Raw genomic sequence first — 22,801 nt, 5'->3', positions numbered from 1 at the left:
CAACCTTGCAGAACCCGCTGCCCTTGCAGGGGCAGAAATGCACGCTGCAATAAGAGCTCTCTATGTGACAGCTTCCAATGACAACTTAAACACTGGAGCCCATCTCAAGGTAGAGGAGGAGACACTGGCCTAGTTAGAAAACTGGGGCCCGAAGGGAAGCTGCTACGACTTCCTTAATCCTCACTCCAGGGGACATAAATGGTCCCAACCTGGCTAGGGGCAGTTGAAAATGACACTCAAAGAAAATCACACTCATTTATGCTCTACTAACTCGGCATTTATGATCTGGAAAGAGTTCAGACTCACCGTTTCCATTTTTAGACCCTATGACAACAAGCTAAGAAGGAAGCTCAGCCTACTTAGGGGAACACATTCTAGAAGCTCTGACTCATATGTAAAACAACTAACATGCGAATCGTTTATCTGTTGGCTAGTGCTAATACTTTTATTTGGGTTGCTAGCCAGAAGTCCTTGTGAGAACACAAACACACAGGAAAAATATCTTAAGATCTTCTGCTATTTAAAAATCTCTACTTTGAATGGTTTCCCCAGGGAATCCCAAGAAATAAAATGTTACCTTTAAGCTCCCCTGTTAGCAGAAATCCGTGAGGGCAGGAACCATTTCGTGCTCCCAGGGTCTCCATTGCTCTGGGAGCTTCTCTTTACCCGATGCGCCCCTGTGAGGGGTCAAAGTACCACAATTCCATCCTCTATCAACAGCAGCGGCAAACAAGACTGAATTATACCCTGCTGAAGCAATCTGCACACCTTCATCTCCAGCCACGTGTTAGATACTAACGCGCACGTGCGAGAGCCAAGTCAAGTCAGGGGCATCGATGCGGCTGCTTTTTAGCCCAGAAATGCCTAGAAAGGGTGCTAAGCCCATTGGTTGACTCTGCAGAAGACTGGTGATCCAAGCCCCTTATTATATTCCTGTTAAACAGAGAATAACAGTCTTAAGGAGGGACTGCAGGCAGAGTGCCTTGAAATCACTCCATATTCTCATGCAAATAATGTGGGTATATGACACAGACCAAGGGCGCTATGGAAGTATGAGGAAAGCTGTTCCTGAGTGCATGGTTGTACGGCTGTATTTGTAGAATTGGGGGGTGGGGGGTATGCACAGCCATGTGTACTCTATTCATATGCATAACACCTGCAAATCTCAGCACCGTCATTTCTGCCACACGCTTGACTTTTCACACCCTTCGTCCCCTGTGCTCCTTCTATTCTTCTGAGCATTATGTCTCTCACCTAGCTCAAGCTGAGCTGCCAGATCTCTAGGCACAAGTCACCTCAGTGTCAGCGGAGCCCAATCCACCCACTCCTGCCTGGCTCCAGGAAGAGGGGGGAGGGGGCGGGGGCGGCCAAACGCAGCTCCACAAATACAGGGCACTGATCACATCTTACTGGGAAACTTGGTGTCATCTGCAAACTGACTCTGCACAGATGAAACAAGTCATGGTCGTGTTGGGAGGGATCAGGGAATCTGGCCCCACATCTTTCGCTCTCCGGAGAATGGCTTGATTTCTATTCCTAGGGAAGGAACGGAGGAAGCTTTATACAGGCTCAGTATATGAACCGGCACTGCCTGGCACTGACAACTGCCCAGGGGAAATAGCTGAGCACCTACACAGGGGATAGGGGCAGCCTGGCCAGAACAAAGGGGGCAGAAATGGAGGGGAGGGGGAAACAGGACTGAACTGGAATCGATTCGGAATATTCCAGCTGAATGCAAGGGAAAGGATGGGGCCCTTGGTCCTTCCTTCATTACCGGTGGTTTCTACTACTTCTTTATAAATCCTCAACTAATGACTAACAGATAGCCTTGAAATTTCAACATTCTACTTCCTACATGTTTTCTATTCTTACCCTACACCAATTAATCATCTCATTTCCCTCTCCCAACTGACATGCTTCATGCTCATCTCTCTTCTGCCTTCTCCCCGTTCTCTCTCTCCATTCCCTTCTCTTCTCTTCTTTTTTCCCCTCCCTCCCCAACCCTTTGGTCAAAATAACCCACACTTCTTAGGATTACCAAACAAACTTTCTGATATTTTTATAACAAACATCTCTTCCAAATATAACTTCCTTAACTTTGAAAAAGGGCAAACAAATATTTTTGCCAGGTGACTCTATTTTCCTTCTTTAATCTCTGTTATGCCTTTTTGCAAACACAATAGATTTTCTTGGGTGTTACATGAGGGCTCAACTGCTCAGGCTTCACCCCTGCAAACTCAACCACCCAAGTTCTGGCTGGCCGGTGACCCACCATAAAACCACATTAGTTTGTGAGGAATTAAAAGGACTAATGCCCTCAGAGCAGGAAACACCAACCAGTCCCAATAAAAAGACATCCATAGCCGACTCTATAGTGCCTGCTGTCTTTTGTAAATCATCTTACGATATCTTGCAGTAGTTGTTGGGTTACTGTTTGTAATTTAATGAATTTAACGTTCAGTCTAAACATCTTCTTTGAGGTTTTCAAGCTCTAGTAGGTGTTGTATTGGTATGATGCTGAATTCTTTTTTCCTAATTTTTATTTTAAATTCTTTTTTCTTTATTATATCTCATCTGATTTCTGAGCTGGGGAGTTCTATGTCACACTGTAAGTCATTTTATCTCTTCTCTGGTGCGCTGTACAGCACCATCTTGGCTTCTAAGCTTTTACATAAGTGACCCTCAGGACAATGTGCAAAACTTTGAAATCTCTTATATAATGAGTGCTTAGTGTTTGGAAATCCAAAATCTAATTTTAAAGACGACTGGCTGAAGCTTAGAAACATATGCAATTCACAGACACATCACAATCTGTCACCAGTCAGCATAATGATAAATATCTATAGTGACAAGAATAATGCGCATCTATATAAATGATTATATTCTTATTCCTTATTGGAATGGCTATTCCTTTGGCTGGAGAGGTCCCACAAAAAGCCCTGCCCAGGAGATTTCAAAGTTTCTACTAGACCATAAACATCCTGAAGCCAAAAACTAGTTTTAATCCCTTTGGTATTATATATTATCAGCGTGTCTTTTAAAGAAAATAAGGTCATAAAAAACAAATGCTTAGTATAAATGGATTCCCATTAGTTATGTTGTTATAATGTATTAATGCCTATAAATACATCAAATAGCAAATTAGGCAATAAAGCCAGCAAGGATTCTCAATTCATAACCACTGAAGGTTTATCTATTCATTTATTTTTGCCAATATAGGGGCTTGAACTCAAAGCCTCACAAACTCTCATAACTTTTTCACTCAAGGCTGGAGCTTACCACTTGAGTCACAGCTTCACTGCTGGCTTTTTGCTACTTAATTGGAGATAAGAGTCTGTCTGGACTCACTTCCAACTGAGATCATCAGATCTCAACCTCCTGAGTAGCTAGGGTTATTATAGGTATAAGATACCTGTCTTTGGCTATTTTTTAAAATTTTTATTCCTTTATTGTCAGTCATTTTCTGAAACTAATTAACTTGGTGCTAGAAGCTTCTCTCTAGTAGTTGGTTTGAAGTGGATTACCTTAGACCCAGCAGGTAAGACTGACTAGCATAGATTTTTAAATACTGCAGTTTCTTTTATTGTGCCCTTCATAAATCAATAGCACCATAGATGCTATTTTTCAAATGCTACAGGCTTTTAGGGTCTGATTCACTAATCTCAGACAGTCTGGCAAGACTTAATTTATCTTGGAGATTAACTACCAAGTGGAGAATTTCATTTAATTACAAAAAAAGCAAAAAGAATTTGAAAAATGTTTTCTCCAGTCATAGTTATTTTAACATTCACTAATTTGGATGCAGCCAGCATAGTTTAGGGGGAACAAAAATCATCTGTTTCTGAGTATAAAAAGCCAACTTAAAAAAAAACAAACAACTCTTTACTCTTGTACATTTACTATTGAATATTTTTTCTATAGTCTACTAAACACCATTGCTGCACCTATAAATGGAGATTATTGAAGCTTGCCAAAATTAACCCATTGAATTTAAAATGTAAGAGTCAGGAAAATACTGAATCCAATACTAGGGGATTTTTATGATGTCGGTGACTTTACTCCCTGAAATCACTTGGCTGCCAAGTCAGTTTGTGGATAACAAGGAGTAATTTGCAAGGAAGTTTTCACTTAAGCATGCACTGAGCTTGAATATCAACACTTGCCAGCACACATACGTGGATACATTTGCGCGTGCACATGTGCACGTGCGCGCGCGCACACACACATACACACACACACACACACACACTGCAGCAGCGGAGTGCAAACATGGAGCTGGCAGTGCTTATGGACAGTCTAGCAAGCACATTAACATCAATGATGAGAAAATGTAGTTGTGCACACTGATTGTCATCTCTGTGCTATCGCTGAGTGTGCATTGGGAGTTGGCTCCAGGACACTGGGCCTCAGGACTCCCAATGAGGAGGAAGCTCAAATCATCTACAGAGAACTGGCACAGAATCTGCATAGAGCCTCTCTGCTTGACCTTCCTTAGGGCTTGTCCTGTCGACATGACTTACAATACCTAACACACTGTACGTGGTATCTAGTCATTCTGCTGGATTTTCACTCTCGTGGACTGAATCCTCGGTTGACACAGTGGGTGGAGACCCCACAGACATAGAGGGCTGACTAAATACATGGGTAATGTACACATTAGCATGAGCAGAATAATGGGATAAATACGACTGGACAGAGTACTTGCCAAACAAGAGACGTGAAGTGCCTGGTCAACTAAGAAGGTGACAAGGGCTGTGTGGCATGTGTGAGGCAGGAACGGCAGACAGCACCCCTGGGGACAGATGCCACCAGGGAAAGGATGAATCCAGACCCCTTCCAGGGGCGGTGGGGGCAGGGCGGGGACAGGCAGGCTGTTTGAAAGGGAGCCTACACTCTCCCGTTTACACTGCTGTACCCACTCCCCCAACTTGACTGTGCGAGAAGCACCCCAGGAATCCAGCTAACGAGCAGATTCCACCTGCGCTCTGGTGGGCTAGGGTCTACCATCTCGCCCCTCTAACAAGCTCACAGACCACACGCAGCCACAAGGGCCACATTCGGAGTAGCACTAGATGGCGGATTCAAGAGCAGGGCAGACCTGGATGGAGGAAGAGGTTCCTGAGGGGCTACGAGTCCACAAGACAAGAGCGAACGTGTTCACAACACAAGAGCCACCGAACCGGCTTCTTCCCACCGGACAGAAATTTAAAAAGGACACACACCCCTGGCTATTTATGGCGAAGCACCACACAAGCCATCAGAAGATGGTCACTGGTGTACTGTACTGTCTCCATACAACATAGCAAAGCCAACCAAGGCCAAAGGGAAATGGAAACGTTGGATGAAACACCACGAAGAATCAGCTACAGAACAAGTCAGCTTCGGTCTACTGCCATGCAGATTCACCATGTCATAAATGAACAACATACAACCTGGGACGGGGGAGGACGAGGAGAGAGCAAAGGAAGGGGTGACATTGTCTAAAAGGAAACGTACTCATTCTTCAGTTATGAAACGGTAATCTCTCTGTACATCACCTTTATAATAACAAAAGAGAACAAGAGGAATCACCACCTCAGAAAACTTGGCCTTCTCAAATATCGACCAAGTTACCCCGTGTGAAAATGACCGAGTCCTTGCTTGAAGTCCACGCCTTCAAGGGCAGTTTTCCTTCCCCATTGGCTCAGTCAGGTCAAGCGTGGTGACAGTAAATCAGATCCACACGTATGTTCTTGGATCTGAAACTGACTGAATGTTTCTCTGGCAACTAGGGGGGCCCAAAAGCCTAGAAGCCATTATCCCATCTCCAAAGTTACTTTAATCTAATTAAGGAGTCAAGAAGTCTGGAAGATTTCAGAGAGCAAGGCAGGGTGACAATGAGAGGTGTCAGAAATGAGTACATGATTAACTGAACAGTGAATTAATTAAACAGGCAAAGTTTCCCGAAGAACTCAAATGAGAAAGAAACTGCCGACGGAGTGAATTAGAACCCTTGAGCTAACCTTTCTAGGCTGGTTTCTTTGATCTCCATAGGGAACATGCGAGGCTAAATGAACTGAGATCTCATCCTACCTTCAGCCTCAGCAGATCTGCAACTATCCATCCACACAGCACAGAGATGGTGAACTCAGTGCGGGCCCACTGAGGGACCCGGTGGCAGCTAGTCACAGCCAAGGTAGAGCAAGGTGGATAGCCAAGGAGAGCAAGGCAGAGCTTGCCCTGCTCCTCCTCCAGGCAGCTGGAAAACTACTAGGAGGAGGTTGAGGGTGTGCTCATGGACAGAGCGCTTGCCTAGGATGCACAGGACCTCAGGTTCCCAATTAAGAACCCCCCGGCCCCCAAAAAAGGAAGGGAGGGAGGGAGGAAGGGAGGGAGAGAGGGAAAGGAGGGGCACCACTGGCCCGTCATCCTTGCTACTCAGGAGGCTGAGATCTGAGGACTGCAATTCAATGCTAATCCAGGCAGAAAAGTCTGTGAGACTCCTGTTTCCAATTAACCAGCAAAAACCCTCAAAGCAGAGCTGTGGCTCAAGTGGCACAGTGCTAGGCTTGAGCAAAAAAAAAATCTAAGGGACAGCACCCAGGCCTTGAGTTCAAACCCCAACTCCAGCACAATACAAAAGGGGGAGGCATGTGAAATAACTATTATTAGCTAGGTTCAAATAAGGGACTTTGCCAATCATTTGAAAGGTATTTTATTGCCTTAAATTTTTATTTACACGTGTGTAAACGCCATCAATTTTTTTTTTTTTGGTCCACCAGGTGTTTTGTTCTTTTGTTTTTCCTGGTCCTAGGGCTTGAACTCAGGGCCTGAGTACTGTCCCTGAGCCTCTTTATGCTCAAGGCTAGTAGTGCCCTACCATTTGAGTCACAGCTCCACATCTGGCCTTTTCTGAGTAGTTTCTGCCTGGGCTGGCTTCAAGTTGCGATCCTCAGACCTCAGCCTCCTGAGTAGCTGGGATTACAGGCGTGAGCCACTGGCACCCAGCTCTACATTATTTTTTTTTTTTAAAGTGAGGCTCAACTGAGCAGTTTTGTGTCAAAAAATTAAATAAATACATATATATGTACCTATATATAGTGGTGTATATATGTATATTTATATACATATATAGTTGTTATCACTTATGGATAGGCTACCTAGAGAGTTCAAATTTCCTAAGATGTTTATTATGTACACTCATCTTGTTGTCTTGGTGACAGTACTTGGGGGCTCAAACTGAGGGGCGGTGTTCCGTCCCTCAGCTCTCTTTTGCTCAAGGCTAGCTCTCTACCACTTGAGTTACATACAGCTCCACTTGTGGCTTTATGCTGGTTAACTGGAGATAAGAGTCTCATGGACTTTCCTGCCCAGGCTGGCTTTACACCAGGACCTTGAGATCTCAGCCTCCTGAGTGGCTAGGATTGCAGGTGTGAGCCACTGGCACCTGGCTTATTTTACATTCCTCATAGCGGAGCTATTCTGCCTCAGCAGTGCTGACCTTCAGACTCGATACCTGTGTGCAGGAAGCACTAGGCGAAGCAGAGCAGCATCTGGGCCTCCCACGAGGTGCCAGTAGCACCTGCTTACTCGCCCACCAGCCCCATTCCCCACAAACTGTGACAACTAAAAGCGTCTCCAGATATTGCCAAATGCCCCTGGGAGGACACACAGATCGAGAACCACTGCTTTTAAAAAATTCATGATGTGTGTATCCATTAATAAGACTTGCGTATGGATGAAATGCCTATTTGTAAAACCCTTTTATTCAGCCACATGGATCAGTATTTGTCTCAGAACACATCATCAGGAAAGAAAGCCCCAGGAAACAAAGTCATACCTTTCCCTTCCTGTTTTAATTAATCGGTACTAAACAATAAATATACCATTTAGATTTAATAATTCCCTAGACACAAAGAATTCAGAGTCCAAATCATACTCAGTCCTATCCATGCAGGATTCTAGAAGTAACATCACAGCCTACTGCCAATGGCCAAACCAGCCAGGCGAGGGATAGAAACCTGGGCAGCTCATGAGCACGGCGGACCCCCAAACCACCCACAACCCGCCCCGAGGACCACACTGCCTGAGACTCTTCCGGCCACCCACCATAAAAAGAGTACCCACTCTGGAAAATAAAATGAAGGCGAGGGAGGAAGAAAGGTGCCCCTAGGAAGCATAGAGCCAGTCTCCCCAGATTTCTTATCTGTCATTCTACTTTTAGAAGTGAGGGTAGAGTACAAAGGAATACTTCCACATTTGGCCGCTAAACAAGATGGAGAAGTTCCCAAGGGAAAAGGAGTGGATTGCATATTGGTCCCATTCAATTATTTTCCTCAACTTTGTCCCCTAAAAGTCACAAAAATAGCCACTATTCTCTCTCTCTTGATGTGTGTGTGTGTGTGTGTGTGTGTGTGTGTATGTACACATGCACTGATACTGGGGACTTGAACTCTTGCTTGGCTTTTTCCACTCAAGGATGACGCTCAACTTCCCTCCCCCCTTGGGCCACACCTTCATTTCCAGCTTTTTGCTAGTTGATTGGAGAGAAGAATCTCTCATCTATGCCTGCTCTGGCTGGCTGCCTCTGCCTTTGAACCAGGAACCTCCGATCTCAGTCTCCTGAGTAACCTGAATGACGGGCATGAGTCACCAGGTACCTGGCACCTAGCACTTTTATGACTAAGGAATCTGTTTATCTTTTTTTTTTTTTTTCTTTTTGGTATTCATTTGACTGTGCAGCAACCATCACTACAAATTTAGGTCAGAAGAAAGAGCGAATTCTACCTGCCACATGGGTTTGACTGCACAGCCATACAGACAGACCTTCCATTGAGAGAAGGGCCAAAGGGTACGGGGACAACAGCAGATGGTTGCTAGGGAGGCTGAAAGAGATCTGGACAGCTCTCACCCGGGGCTGGGAAACCCAAAACCCCCAACACCATGGCCGCTGCCACTTGGAAGAAAGGGGAAAAGGGGGGGCCCGGCAGCTCCCCAGGGCAGGCTCCCCAGAAGGCCTATGGATTTCAGGACCACAAGCCACCTGGATCCCACACCGGAGAGAAGCCACTGCCTTCGGAAGTTCCTCCTCGTCTGACCTAGTTCAAATTCCAGCAAGGGCAAGAGCACAAAACCAGAGAACCAGCTCTGCCCAGTTCCTACAGGTGGGCAGCAGAATGGCTGGGAAGAAATCCCAACTGGAGGAAGATGGCGGAGTCCAGCCTGGGCAGTCCCAAACAAGTGCAATGTTAATCAAGACCTAGAATCAGTTTCTTGAAAGATCATTAACCGGGTGCTCAGGTCTCTTGGCAAGAGGGGAGGCCATTCACAGGTTGAAAAAAAAAAAATGTGGCCAAACATACCATTTGGGCTATGCCAAGAGAAGAAGGGGATATCAGAAATGAAGCAGGAGCAAAACCAACTGGGGACAACCTCGGGAGAGGTGCGCATTGCTTCCTCTTCCCCTGGATTTATTTTGTTCCTTCTGCTTCCAGATAACCGTTTGCCTGCTGCCTCCTGTGCAAAGCAGTTTACAGGTAAGGAAAGGTGTATGGTGCGCAATGATCTCCTTTAAAGGAAGTGGCTCTCAATTCCAAATCGGGCACAGAAAGAATGGCCCATTCCTTCCTCATAAGGATGAACGTGCTCGGCTATCTCCTCCGCGTGTAAGGATCCAGTTAGCAAGGCCAACCAGACACCCCATCAGGACAACAGGGGTCAGCAGTTCACTATGAGACATTGTAAGTGGCCATGGTTTGGAAGATTGTGGGCAAAAGTTCTTTCTGTTATCCTTCCTTCTCCTCTCCATCTCCTCCTCCACCACTCAGAAACACTCGGGGCTCCTGGCTCAGCCTTTGGCAAAGGCAGCCTGAGACTTCCTCATTGTTTACAGAATGGCCCAACAATGCCTCATGGCCCTGGTTTTCCATCCAGCATTACATAATTCAATTGTCCTCAAATTATGTGATTAGCCATAGAGCATAATTTGTGGCTGAAGTAAAAATAAATACATAAGCAGTAGGAGAAAAGGAGAGCTACATACACTGTCCCTGCTGGCACGAACTGTGTCCAATGGGAAGACAGCCGATTCTAGAAAATCCGTGGCCTTGTGCTACTTAATGACATTTACCCAAGTCCCTTCTGACTTAAAGGAAATAAAAGTACCTGTTCTACTTTCTCCCAAAGGAAGTAGAAGTTTCTAGGTTTTGGAAACTGAAGAGCATGAGAGAAGGCAAAGGAATAACCCTCCAGGTAGCAGGTACTCCATAGCTTGTTCTTTTCAAGTTCCTAACTGGCTGTCTATCCATATAAGAGCAAAATCATTAAATCGGAGAACACATGGGAAGAGTCAAGTGAGGCATCACGTGACCGTCAGCAAGCATTTCCTGTAAAGGGATCACACTAGCGGGGCAGGTCTGCATATCCCGGAGGTATCTGTTAAACAATAAGAGGTAGAACCTGGCCACTGGTGACCTACATGCTTCAAATTAGCCCAATACATAGTAAAGTCTAAAAAGAAGAAAAAAAAATCATATTAAATACAAGACCTGTCCTCATTTCACCTGGAATTTTTGTAGCAAATTTCTGAGTTCTGCATGGCAGATCCCTTCAGTGTGTCTATTTTTTTTTGACATTTTTCAGGAACACAGAGATGACAAATGCCATAATTTGTTCATACAGGAGGTTGGCGGAGGCACCGGAGCGTTCTGGGTATAAGAATGTTTCAATGCACTAACAGTGAAAACAGGTTTCCAACAAAACTAGAGGTTACACACCTGAGTCATTCACATTTTGTACTGCCTACCTTTTGACTCTGGAAGCATACCAAAGAAAAACATAAATGTGTAAAGGGCATATTTAAAAAAAAAAAAAAAAAAAGCAAGTTCACGAAGTGCCCACCTCCCATCCATGCCCATTCTGGCATATATAGGTTAAAGTCCATGGCTCCAGGATAAAAGAACATTCCCTTGGTGGTATTCACAGAGCCAGCAGGAAGAATAATAAACGGGAGCCCGTGGTGGTACTTACCAAATCCACGGCAGAGGGAGAGAGAAGGCAGGCTGGTCTTGTGTGTGCAGATGGCTGGTCTGTCTCCCCTAACAACAGCAAGAGCCCGAGAGGAATCTGGGCCTGCCGGCTCCCCACAGGTGATCCACAGCCAGGGGCGGGCGGAGGGTGGGGCCGGGGAAGGGGCGGGATCGGCTCAGCCGCTACCGCCCAGGTAGGGCCTCTCACTGCTCAGCCAGCCACCCACCGGGCAAGCTCAAGCTGCGGAGGGCCGGGTACGCTGAAGCCTGCCTGCCTGCCTGCCTGCCTGCCTGCCTGCCTGGGCTGGCAGAGGCTGCTGATGCCTGCCTGCCTGCCTTTCTCACATCAGAAGCAAATTCAAATGTGGGGAAGAGAGAAACGGCTCGGGAGGGGGCAGCCCAGCCAATGACTACGGGAGGAACTTTATAGATTCAACACACACACACACACACACACACACACACACACACACACACACACACACACAGCAGAGAGAAAAGGAGTTCAAAGCACAGCCACACAACACGGCTGAGCCCACCCCTCCCTCCCACCCCCCCACACCTAACATTATGAAAGTGAGCAAGAAGAAGGGTGCCTACACAGGCTGCCCCAGACCCTGGAAACCTAAGGAGTAGTCCCCCAGCCATTCAGAATGTCTCTTTTTGAAGAGAAAAGCCAGCCTTCCCTAAATGTGTATGCCAATGTATTAGGAAGAAAGCATTCAGGGACTAAGGGGAGTCCTCAGAATCGTTTTCTCTGTGTCCCTAACAAATATGGAACACGGCTACATTCTCATCAGCCAAGACCAGCTTTGGGTCTGTCTACAGCAGCTTACTAGTTTGGTGATGCTGAGCAAGTTTTAGAACCTGTGGCACCCTCGGGTTCTTCCCGGGAGCCCTGGGACCTCCGGCCCACCTTGTCCTGAGGAATGAGGTATTTGCTCTGCAGACCAGCGTCCATCACCACAATCAAGATGCCTTTGCCCTCCTCATATTGACTGAGCTGAGACCTCAGGAGCTGGTGGTGCTAAACCACCGAACTGTTTCAACTACAGCTCCCTCCCACTGCACCAACCGGTGTTCCACGCCCAACATCACTACCCAAAGAACTGACCTCTTGCATGTCCGACATCAGCAGATGTTTCTCCTACTTCCTCCCCTCTTTATCCATGTCTCCAACAGGTTTAGAAAGCCATTTTAAAAGTGAGCTTTGAATACAGTGGTCAAAGGGACACAGACCCCATGCCAATCCTCAAACCAAGCCCTGTCAAGACATGAAGCCTCACTGGCCCCGCTAGCGGGACACTGGGGCTCACACCTGTAACCCTAACTACTCAGGAGGCTCCCATCTGAAGACTGATGTTAGAAGCTGGCCCGGGCAAAAAAGACTATGAGGCTCTTATCTCCCCCAATTAACCAGCAAAAAGCTGGAAGTGGAGCTGTGGTTCAAGTAATAGAGCTCCAGCTTTGACTGAAAAGGCTCAGGGACAGTGCACAAGTCCCGGAGTTCACGCTCCAGAACCAACACCAACAAATAAATAAAAGTTGGGGGAAAAAAAAAAGAGCCCACACGTAACGGTGTCAAGACTTTTTCTAAATTCTTCCTTTTTATAGGCAATTATTTCTTATAATAGGATTCACAGCTAACCGATAATAAAACTCTTTAATAAGGGATGAGCTACCCCTACCCACTCAACACCATGCTCATGCTCCAGTAATGACCTTCCATTGGAGGAGATCCACAGTCTCGCCTGGGCCAAGAGGCCATCATCGCCATCTAGTGATGGCTGTTGCACATTGCAGAAGAGTCTGCTCTCCCAAGAGGCAGACCATGGAATTCCTGCTTTATCACATCTACGATGACCCCTAAGTTGGGCTAGTCAAGGACAGCCTTCATTCTTTCCCACCAGATCTAATTGCCAACCTTCATTATTTTCCCACAGGCATTTCAAAGTTCTTTTCTTTTTTTTTTTTTTTTTTTTTTGCCAGTCCTGGGCCTTGGACTCAGGGCCTGAGCACTGTCCCTGGCTTCTTCCCGCTCAAGGCTAGCACTCCGCCACTTGAGCCACAGCGCCGCTTCTGGCCGTTTTCTGTATATGTGGTGCTGGGGAATCGAACCTAGGGCCTCGTGTATCCGAGGCAGGCACTCTTGCCACTAGGCTATATCCCCAGCCCTCAAAGTTCTTTTTCTCCCTACTCACCTCCGTTCCCCACCTAACATCTGGGGACGTAGTTATAAAAACTAAACTATCAAAGCACACAGTAGTATTCTACCTCCTAAAGACAGAACCAACACTACTGAAAAATACAAGGCCAATCCAGAGAAGAGACCAGCTGAAGACCCAGGAAACAGAAAAGAGAGAGCTCTTAGAACTGGGCCCTGACCAGTAAGACTTTGGTGAGTTAAGTTGTTCCTATATCAATCTGTATTGCAGAAAGTGCAGAAATTAATATTCAAGGCAACGTTCCCAATCCCTTCTCTCCTCCCAAGCCTTCAGCTAACCTGAAACACACCAGTTCCAACCGGCTCTCAAGTCTGAGGGAGAATTATCAGAGCACACAGAGAAAGAATTTGGAAAATTCCTATTTAAGTGGAATCACTGGGATTGTCTCTTACACGATACATGACTGTGGTTTCTAATGGGCTACAGAGAAGAATACAGTAAGGGCTTTGCCGGCAGCTGTGCCCAGCTGCAAATCTTTCTACTGAGGTAGCAGCACTTGCTTGGAGAGTAACAGAAGAGAGGCATTATCAGAAATGCTGGCTTGTGAAAAGTTCCATTTTTTAACCTCGTTCCTCCAGTATATTATTTACAACTGTACAATTAAGAATCTTATTTATATGGTCAGGTGCCAGTGGCTCATGCCTATAATCCTAGCTACTCTGGAAGCTGAGATCTGTGGATCATGGTTTGAAGAACCTGCCTGGCATGAAAATCCTGAGACTTTTATCTCTAATTAACCACCAAAAAGCCAGAAGCGGAGCTGTGGCTCAAGTGGTAGAGCACTAGCCTTACGCCAAAAGGCTCGGGGATAGCAACCAGTCCCTGAGTTCAAGCCCAGTACTGGAGTGCGTGCGCACACACATGTGCACGCGTGTGCACACACAGACACGAATCTCATTTATAGTTAGTGTAAGCACATGCTAGAATAACTCAAGAGCTAAACTTCAGTGTTTTCTGCCTTCCAATCAGTTGTATATGCCTACATATAAAATAGTCCAAAGAATTACTCATCTATAAAATAGATTGTCAAAAAATACCACCCACACACCCAAACCTCCTTGCTCCCCAGAACATTCATCTATATCCTGACCTTGTTTTCTTCTTAGCCTCTGTGCTTTTTTTAAAAAAAAACCTTGCCATTTAATCACAAGTGCATATATATCCAAGGCCATACAGGCTGGACTAGAACATAACAACATCCAACTTCAAATGTTTACCACGAACAGAAATGAAGCCAAGCAGGCAAAAAGAAAACTCTTTATGTCTAAAACCTATTTATGACCAGGTACCAGTAGCTCATGCCTGGGAAGCTGAGATCTGAGCACTGCAGTCTGCAGCCAGCCTGGGTAGGAAAGTTTGTGAGACTCTTATCTCCAATTAACCAGCAAAATGCCCACAGTGGAGCTGTAGCTCAAGTGGTAGAGCACCAGCCTTGAGCAAAAAGCTCAGTGACAGTCCCCAAGCCCTGAGTTCAAGCCCCAATACTGGCATATAAATGAATAAAGAAAGAAGCCTGGAAATCTATGGCCTATAACTGTGATGATAAATTCCTGGAGTCCCACAACTCTGGTCTTTTTGTCCCTGTACATCACCTTTCAAAGTAGCTTTCAACTCGAGAGGATGGCTTCTAAATTGGACTGGAAAAGACAGACACGAGTGACCCAAGGGCCACAGTACTACCAATTAGAGTAACAGGACACAATGATGCTTGTTCTCTGCAAGGCAGGAAAATCTGAAGCATGAAAAGCAAGTTGGGGCAATCATGTAAGAATCAGAGTGTGGCAAACTGTCGAGGGCCTGATACAAACACTAAACAGGAAGGAATGAGAAGACCTGAGAACCTGCCTTAACTTTTATTTTTCAGTTGTTGTTTTTTTTTAACAGTGTCTCATGATCCAGGCTGGCCTGCAACTCAAACTTTCAATCTTCTGGCCTCCACCCCCAGAATTCTTAGATTACAGGCATGCCCCACCACAAGCTGGCTCCAATTTATCATCTTAACCTCTGCCATATACAACAAACACCCTTGCATTCTCTCTTGTTATTATGTTAACAGCACACGATACAGGCAGTCAGCTGTATAGTAAGACTCAGACAAATCATTTGTGTTCCTGAACCTCTTTAAAGAGGTTCTTTAACCTCTTGGTTTCAAGCATACACGTGTTGAGGTGTAACTCTTTGTCTGGCAGTTTTATGGTCCAGACTCGTGTATTTAGGTTTGGAATGCCAACACAAATGCTATTTTATCAACAAATATGAATCAGGCTACTACCATCCATCTGTCAACCACAGTGCCACCCTGGTTTCCTGATGAGACCCCGGCTTCACCTTTCAGACACTTCAACCATTGTTCTATTCACATATCATTTGGCACTCTGACCCCATGTCAAGTTCCAGCTGAATATGACTGTTTTGTAAGAAGCCTGTCTCACCAGTAAACTTTTTTTTTGGGGGGGGGGGGACCAGTCCTGGGGCTTGGACTCAGGCCTGAGCACTGTCCCTGGCTTCTTTTTGCTCAAGGCTAGCACTCTGCCACTTGAGCCACAGTGCTACTTCTGGCCATTTTCTCTATATGTGGTGCTGGGGAATTGAACCCAGGGCTTCATGTATGGGAGGCAAGCACTCTTGCCACTAGGCCATATTCCCAGCACCAGTAAACTTTTAAGCGGCTCTTTAATAAGGCCCCAAGTCTTCCTTAGGAATTTACTAATTCTACCGGAGCCAGCCTTCAGCCAGCCTCAGTTCCGTGAACCAAATAAACCGAAGCAGCCTCTGAACTGTGAAATACCAGCACCCCCGGAATCAGGCCCTGAGCTCAGAGCTTCCCTCGCTGCAACACAGTTCTCAACATGCTCCATTATTTCATTCACTGCAAAGAACAACTTCTTACATGCCAGAGGACACAACATCACGAGTGCCTCTCCTATAGACGCCCCAGCCCACTATTCAGGGACACGAGTGGCATTTAAACATCTCGGGAGTGATCAGCCAGTGGTCCACTCAGAGCAGTGACAGCAGAAGCTCTCGTCCTCATCTCCTACTGAAGGTAGCGGATGGGATAGAAATAACAGGACCAAGACCCCAGATATGGGTACAAAGCCCAAGTTTTCACTCGAGTAAGTAGATACGGTTTAACAACCCTCTAAACCAAACACCAACCTTTTTCCAATTATTGCAATAGCAACATAGATTTAATCACTTCTTGGCCTTTGGGTTAAGATCCATTACAGAACTATACATTATTCACAGGAAAACAATACACACAAATATCTAGAGAAGATGCTAGTGCTAATACTTCAGAGCATTCATATACCCTTTCCCAGCCAGGCGAAGCAGCATGTGTGACTGGAATCCAAGTACTTGGGAGAGCGAAGCAGGAGGATCACAAGTTGGAGACCAGCCTGGGCTACACAGGGAGTTCAAAGCCAGCCCAGCCTGCACGGCAAGATTCTGCCTCATAAATACATAAATAAATGTTTTCAGCTGGTCTGTTTCTGTATTATGTACATCTTAAAAGAAGGGGAGGAAGATCAAATAATAAGATTAAAAAGTTATTTCAATTTTTCTTTAATTTTTTTGTGTGTTTATAGGGTACCGAGGAATCGAACCCAGGGCCTCATGCACGCTAGGCAAGCACTCTACCACTAAGCCACATTCCCTGCCCCTTCTTTTGACTGTTCTGGTGCTTTATCCCTACAATTAATTCTTTCAATATCTAAGGATAGGCAGTTAGATATCCAACCCTTGGATGTGTGTTTGTAAATCTCTGGAATACATAAGGATATAATAATACATCCTGCACTATTGCTTTGGGACAAATGCTAAAGTGTGTTCGCTAGTCTAGGGCTTAAACTCAAGGCCTGGGAGCTGTCCCAGAGAAGTTTTGCCTGAGGCTAGTGTGCTACCCACTTGAGCCAAAGCTGCACTTCTGGCTTTTTCTGGTGGTTAACTGGAGATAAAGAGTCTCATGGACTTTCCTGCCCGGGCTGGCTTTAAACCATGATCCTCAGATTTCAGCCTCTTGAGTAGCTGGGATTACAGGCGTGAGCCACTGGAGCCCAGCGTATTTTTTGTGTTGCCTAACACAATACTCAAGTGTTGTTGAGAGTTTTTATTTTTAAGGGAATTCTATATACTTCTACGCTTAAGTTCTTAAACCTAGGAGTTCTTAAAGTTCTACTCAATGGCAGTAAAAACCACAGGATTCTTGACTTTTGCAGTATGACCCCCAATGCGGTAGACGGAAGTGAGGAAGGAAGGTTGGGAAGTATGAGGAAAGCAAAGAAAACAACGACCGCTACCCTTACCGCTGTTGGCTGGTTTTCTTTCCTTATTTTCTGCCTTTAAAGTCACAGGATTGCTGGTAGTGACAGCCAGGGGTTCATGTGAAGAAAGGAGCCAAACCACTGGGCCAAGAAGAAATTATCCCCAGCTGACCAAGAGACAGTCAACACCTTAATCCTCTTGAGGGCCTCATGGCTGCCAGCTCCTTTCAAGAGAAACCGTCGGAGGTGCTTGCTGGGAATCCCGACAGCCACCCGGACAGCCACCCGGATGGCAGAACTGGTTCCAGGCGCCTAGAGCAAATCAAGTCTTAGGACATAGCAATTCATACCTGAGGCTCATTTCACTCGGGGATTGTGGCTTGGGGAGATATTTTCTTCCCCCGGCCCTACGACTGAGCTCTCGCTCTCCTCCTCTGGGTAAAGGTTATGACCGGTGGTTTGGGGAGTTTGGTTAGAATGAGAGAAGAAAACTCCCCAGAGTGTTCCCAGGCTGAGAAGTCAGCCCATGTTGAACTTTAAAGACAAAAGAGCCTGCTGCCTTTCAAACAGCAGGCTTAGAGGAGAGAGAGGGGGAGAGAAAGAGAGAGAAAGGCAGCAAAAAAAAAAAAAATCTGATGTGGGCTTTATAAAGTCTAAAAATAGGCACTTGCAGGAGAATGGTTTCTTTAGAGAATAATCTGAAAGATTCCCAGGAGGTGTCAGCTGCTGACTGCGAATCAGAAGAGGATAAAGGTTTCTGTGCGCCATCCAGAATGGGGGGGGGGGTGCCCAGGGAGGGCCCCTTTTACTTGTCTGGGGCCCTGGACAGGTGAAAGAACCTGCTTTTGTTCTCAGTCTAGCTGCACACCAAAGGGAGCAGGAAGAGAAGGTCAAGCTTGGTTTCTGATTCGAGTCAGCAAGGCTGAATAGAAGCCAAATAATAATAATAATAATTTTTTTAAAAAAACTCCCTGCCTCTATTGGCCACACAAACAGACTGGAAGGGGCTTAGCCCCGCTGCAGACATTTTTATTACAGAGAATTCCCTCATTTGCAAGAATAACAGATACTGATGACTTGGGGAAAGAGACTTTCTTCTCCTGTATAACATCTTCCATTCTTCAGAAACAGGCCCTAGAGGCCAGCAGGCCGGTGCAGACCACACCCACCGACGCGATGTCATTGGCAAGGGGAAGGGCACTGACTGTGGGCCCAGAAGTCACAACACTGCAGAGGGAGGCCGGGCTGGGCCCCATGAACTCTGAGGTGCCTGGAAGCCCAGGCCGGGCCACAGGGAGGGGGAGACAAGACCAGATGTGGGCTCCTCAGGGGGTCACAAGCAGCTTGTCCGACTCAGTTTCCCCTCATGCAGATACCCACCCTTGTCTTGCTCTAGGCCACCTGAGTAAGACCCCAGCAGCAATGTTGGGTTTTGTTGTTGTTGTTTTTATTGGTCCTGGAACATGGACTCAGGGCCTGGATGCTATCCTCTAGCTTTTTCAATCATGGCTGGGGGTACCGAGTCTCCCCCTCTGGCTGGCCTGGATTGGCTTCGAGCTGTGATCCTCAGATCTCTCCCTCCTGAGTTCCGAGGGTAACAGGCCCGGCAACGCAGTAGCTTTGAAGCTCACAAGGGGAAGGGGAGAGGAAGGAAGCTGCCCTCTGAACCCAGGGCCCCGCAACTAAGCGGGGACGGTGAAGTCTTGTCTGTCTAGCACCGCACACAGTGCGTGTCTGTGGGACAGACTGACGGACTAGGCCCCGCTGGGCCCTAGAGGGCGGGCACTTACGATGCGGATGAGGTTGTACAAGGCCGGCAGTGCCCACTAACACGCCCGCCAACCGCAGTTCACGCGTGTGAGTTCCCTCATACCCCCGTCATACTCCCCGTCAGCAGAACGCGATGAACACCTAGACCCTAAGGGCTGGAAATGCTATATTTTATTGGCATTTTAATGGCTGTATCTTTCCTCTTAAAGGAGGCTAACTACCTCCCTTTGTTTAACAGCCGCTGGGACTCCCTTTACCCAGGGCTAGCCCGCTCACGGTCCCTGAGGATCATTTTGCCATTAGCTCGTCTGTCTTCCTGAATATCATTATATAGGAAGGAAATTAGGTCTTCCTCCATGGCCAAGTACTTGCCTGGTGAGTGGGAGGCCCTGAGTTCAAATCCAGTACCGCAAAACAACGCCAACCAAAAAAAAAATAAGAAAACTTGAGGAAGACGGTTTCGTTTCAAGATGGCTCATAGGGAAGAGAGACAGATGCTTCTGGAATCCAGTTCCAGAGACGTGGCTAAGCTCTAGGCTCCCCACGAGGAGGCGAGGGGGAAGAGCAGGCTGCCGCTCACCCAGCCCCCACTTCCTTCTGCGGGAACCTGTGCTGGTTGCTCAGCAGTAGGAGCACGGTGGCTCGGGCTGTGCACTGCTGGTGCTAAGCCGAGTGTGTCCCCTCGTGTGTGTGTGTGTGTGTGTGTGTGTGTGTGTGTGTGTGCGCCCTTGCAGAGAGGCTGCCACTGCAGGAGAGGGAGCAGAAGCTGGGCTCCAGAATCGCACTCCCAAATCCAGCCCTGCACGAGCAAACCGCTCTGGACTGCGCTGCAGGAATCTTTCAGGACAACTTCAGGTGCTGATGGGGCGGGTCTCTGGAAACTTCTGCAGGACACCCCCCCCCCACACACACACACCATGCGCCTGCCATGGCCTGTGAGAGGGGTTCCCAGCCTCTGTGGGCTGCTGGCCGGAAGCAGGGGAGGGACCTCAAGTGCGGACCTCCCCACCAGACACCAGGGGACCCCTCTAAAACCCCTCCCAGCAGTACAGGACACAGTGAAGACTGCAAAACACAAGTCCCACTTCCTTTAACCTAGGGGAGTCTTTTAAAGCTTCCCCCCCGCCACGCCCGCCACTCCCCCACCTCCAATCGCGATGGCCTGGTCTCTTTTCTGGGGGGGAGGAGAACAGAAGAGAGGCCTCTTTCTCCTGCTGGCGCTCTAGCTGGTGTCTTGAATGCATGCAACTTGTGTCAAGTCAACCTCGGGCCCTGCCAGTAGCATTCACAACCTTCCCCAAGACAGTAACACGATCAGCCACAGCTGGGAACAACACCACACGCTCGCGCACACACACACACACACACACACACACGCGCGCGCACGCGCAGAAGGGATGGGTTCTATTTCAAAATGCATAGACCAACGGGCAAAGCCTGCCCCACTTTTGACAGGCCTGTGAGGCAGTACTTGATTTCAAATCCTGTGCTGCTGTCACTTGGGGGATACGGACAAGATTCCACGGACTCCCTGACTCTGGGAAGCCTTGGTCAAGGCACAAACCACACTACTCAAGAGCACCAGAGAGAAAAAGTTAGGAAAGCTTCCACTGAAAAAGAAATGATAAAACTCTTGCTGCTATTTATTCTCCGAGGATCGTTTTTTGACCCATGTGGAAAATTAACGTGTTCTACAAACATCACAGCTAAGTTAGCTACATGGAAAAGCTGGAAATAGAAAATAATATCCAAGACCTTTCTATCTTCTCCTGAGTCTTTTCATTTTTTTTTAGTAGCAGATTGCTTAATTAGATTCTCTAGAGTACAAAAGCCTCCTACAACTTCAGAGCCATATGTAAAGGAAATTATTTTTTTAATTCCAAAGCTAAATGTAAATACTTTGGAGATAAACCATACCATTTCCCTTAATTAACATATAGATAGGCAGCTATTTATAGCAATATTGCTTTTTCTATATTAAGACTGTTAAGTCTAGTTAGGCACCAGTAGCTCACAGTTATAATCCTCACTACTGAGCGAGCTGGGATGTGGATCACATCGATTCAAAACCAGCTCAGAAAAGGCCATGAGATTCTACGTTCTAAATAACCAGCAAAAGCCACACTGGAGGTATGGTTCAAATGGTAGCGTTACAGCTGGGCAAGTATAAAGCCCTGAATTCTAACTCTGGAGGGAGAGAGAGAGAGAGAGAGAGAGAGAGAGAGAGAGAGAGAGAGAGAGAGAGAGAGAGAGAGAGAGGGAGAGGGAGAGGGAGGAGAGAGGAAGAAGAAGAAGAAGAAGAAGAAGAAGAAGAAGAAGAAGAAGAAGAAGAAGAAGAAGAAGAAGAAGAAGAAGAGAAGGAGGAGAAAGAGATGGTGACAAAGAAGAGAAATGTCAGTCTAGGAAAACCTTTTCCTTAAAGGAATCTGAAAAAGCACTGAAGTTGTAATTTGTTAAAAGTTGAACATAAAAATAGATTCCAGGGCTGGGGATATTGCCTAGTGGCAAGAGTGCCTGCCTCGGATACACGAGGCCCTAGGTTTGATTCCCCAGCACCACATATACAGAAAAAACGGCCAGAAGCGGCGCTGTGGCTCAAGTGGCAGAGTGCTAGCCTTGAGCAAAAAGAAGCCAGGGACAGTGCTCAGGCCCTGAGTCCAAGGCCCAGGACTGGCCAAAAAAAAAAAAAAAAAATAGATTCCAACTTATTCTGCCTATGGGACTATACTGGAAGGTAGTGTGAAAAATTCCATTTTTTCAGATAATTACTCCTTTTAAGTGTATGTCATCTTATTTTGATGATCCTAACATTTTACAAAAGTATGTAGCAGAGAAAAGAAACAGAAAAAGAGGAAATTATGTGTAAATAGTATGTCATACCTTACTTCAAAACTCAACTAGGTGGAAACTAGAAACTTCTTAAGGTACAGTGACTCTTTTTCTCTATGTCACTACTTGAAAATTATTTGACTATCTCTCAAAAACCGATCTGAATGTATATTTTCCTTTTAAAAAAATAACCCGATGGATTAACGGATTTCCAGATCTAAAATAAAAATGCACCAAGCGGTCTGGCCACCAGAGGGAGCTCTAACTCCCCAATACACCTGAGCAGAACTTGCTCTACACAGGCAAGGCCTAAAAGTGGGGTTTTCCTTAAAAATAATGGCACCTATGTTAACCTTAAAGTTAGGAGGACCTCAAAACAATGTGACGGGCACTTTATGGAGAACTTCTATGTTAGGATTTATAGCACGTGTAAAGAATGTGAAGCAGAGCTTGGTTAGTGGTGTATGCCTATAATTCTAGCACTCAGGAGCCTGTAGAAGAACTGAGTTCAAGGCCATCCCAGGTTGCATAGTCTGATCCTGTCTCAAAACAACAACAACAACAACAAAACAAAAAAACTAAAACACCAAGGGCTGGGATGTAGTTCAACAGTAGAGTGCTTATAGCATCACAAATAGTTTTATACCTGCAAACAGTTTTTCTTTTTTTAAAGAGAGAGAGATGAGGCTGGGAATATGGCCTAGTG

General features: G+C 46.3%; 1 protein-coding gene across 3 annotated transcripts in view; it reads right to left on the bottom strand.

Annotated features, from left to right (window-relative positions):
• The window catches only part of Nedd4l (NEDD4 like E3 ubiquitin protein ligase), a 283,441-nt gene that overhangs the window by 163,084 nt on the left and 97,556 nt on the right, over positions 1 to 22,801 (bottom strand). The window contains exon 1 of one of the 3 annotated variants that reach the window (XM_048363774.1): positions 11,008 to 11,037. The exons of the other annotated variants lie outside the window; for them this stretch is intronic. The gene's annotated coding sequence lies outside the window, so the exon portion shown is untranslated. Of the gene's footprint in view, positions 1 to 11,007; positions 11,038 to 22,801 lie in introns of those variants that run through there. 3 annotated transcript variants of the gene reach the window in all.

The sequence above is a fragment of the Perognathus longimembris genome, chromosome 15 (genome assembly GCF_023159225.1).
Source record: "Perognathus longimembris pacificus isolate PPM17 chromosome 15, ASM2315922v1, whole genome shotgun sequence".
Taxonomy (NCBI): domain Eukaryota; kingdom Metazoa; phylum Chordata; class Mammalia; order Rodentia; family Heteromyidae; genus Perognathus; species Perognathus longimembris.
The sequence above is the reverse complement of the archived record's forward strand: the minus strand, read 5'-3'. Positions and strand labels throughout refer to the sequence as shown.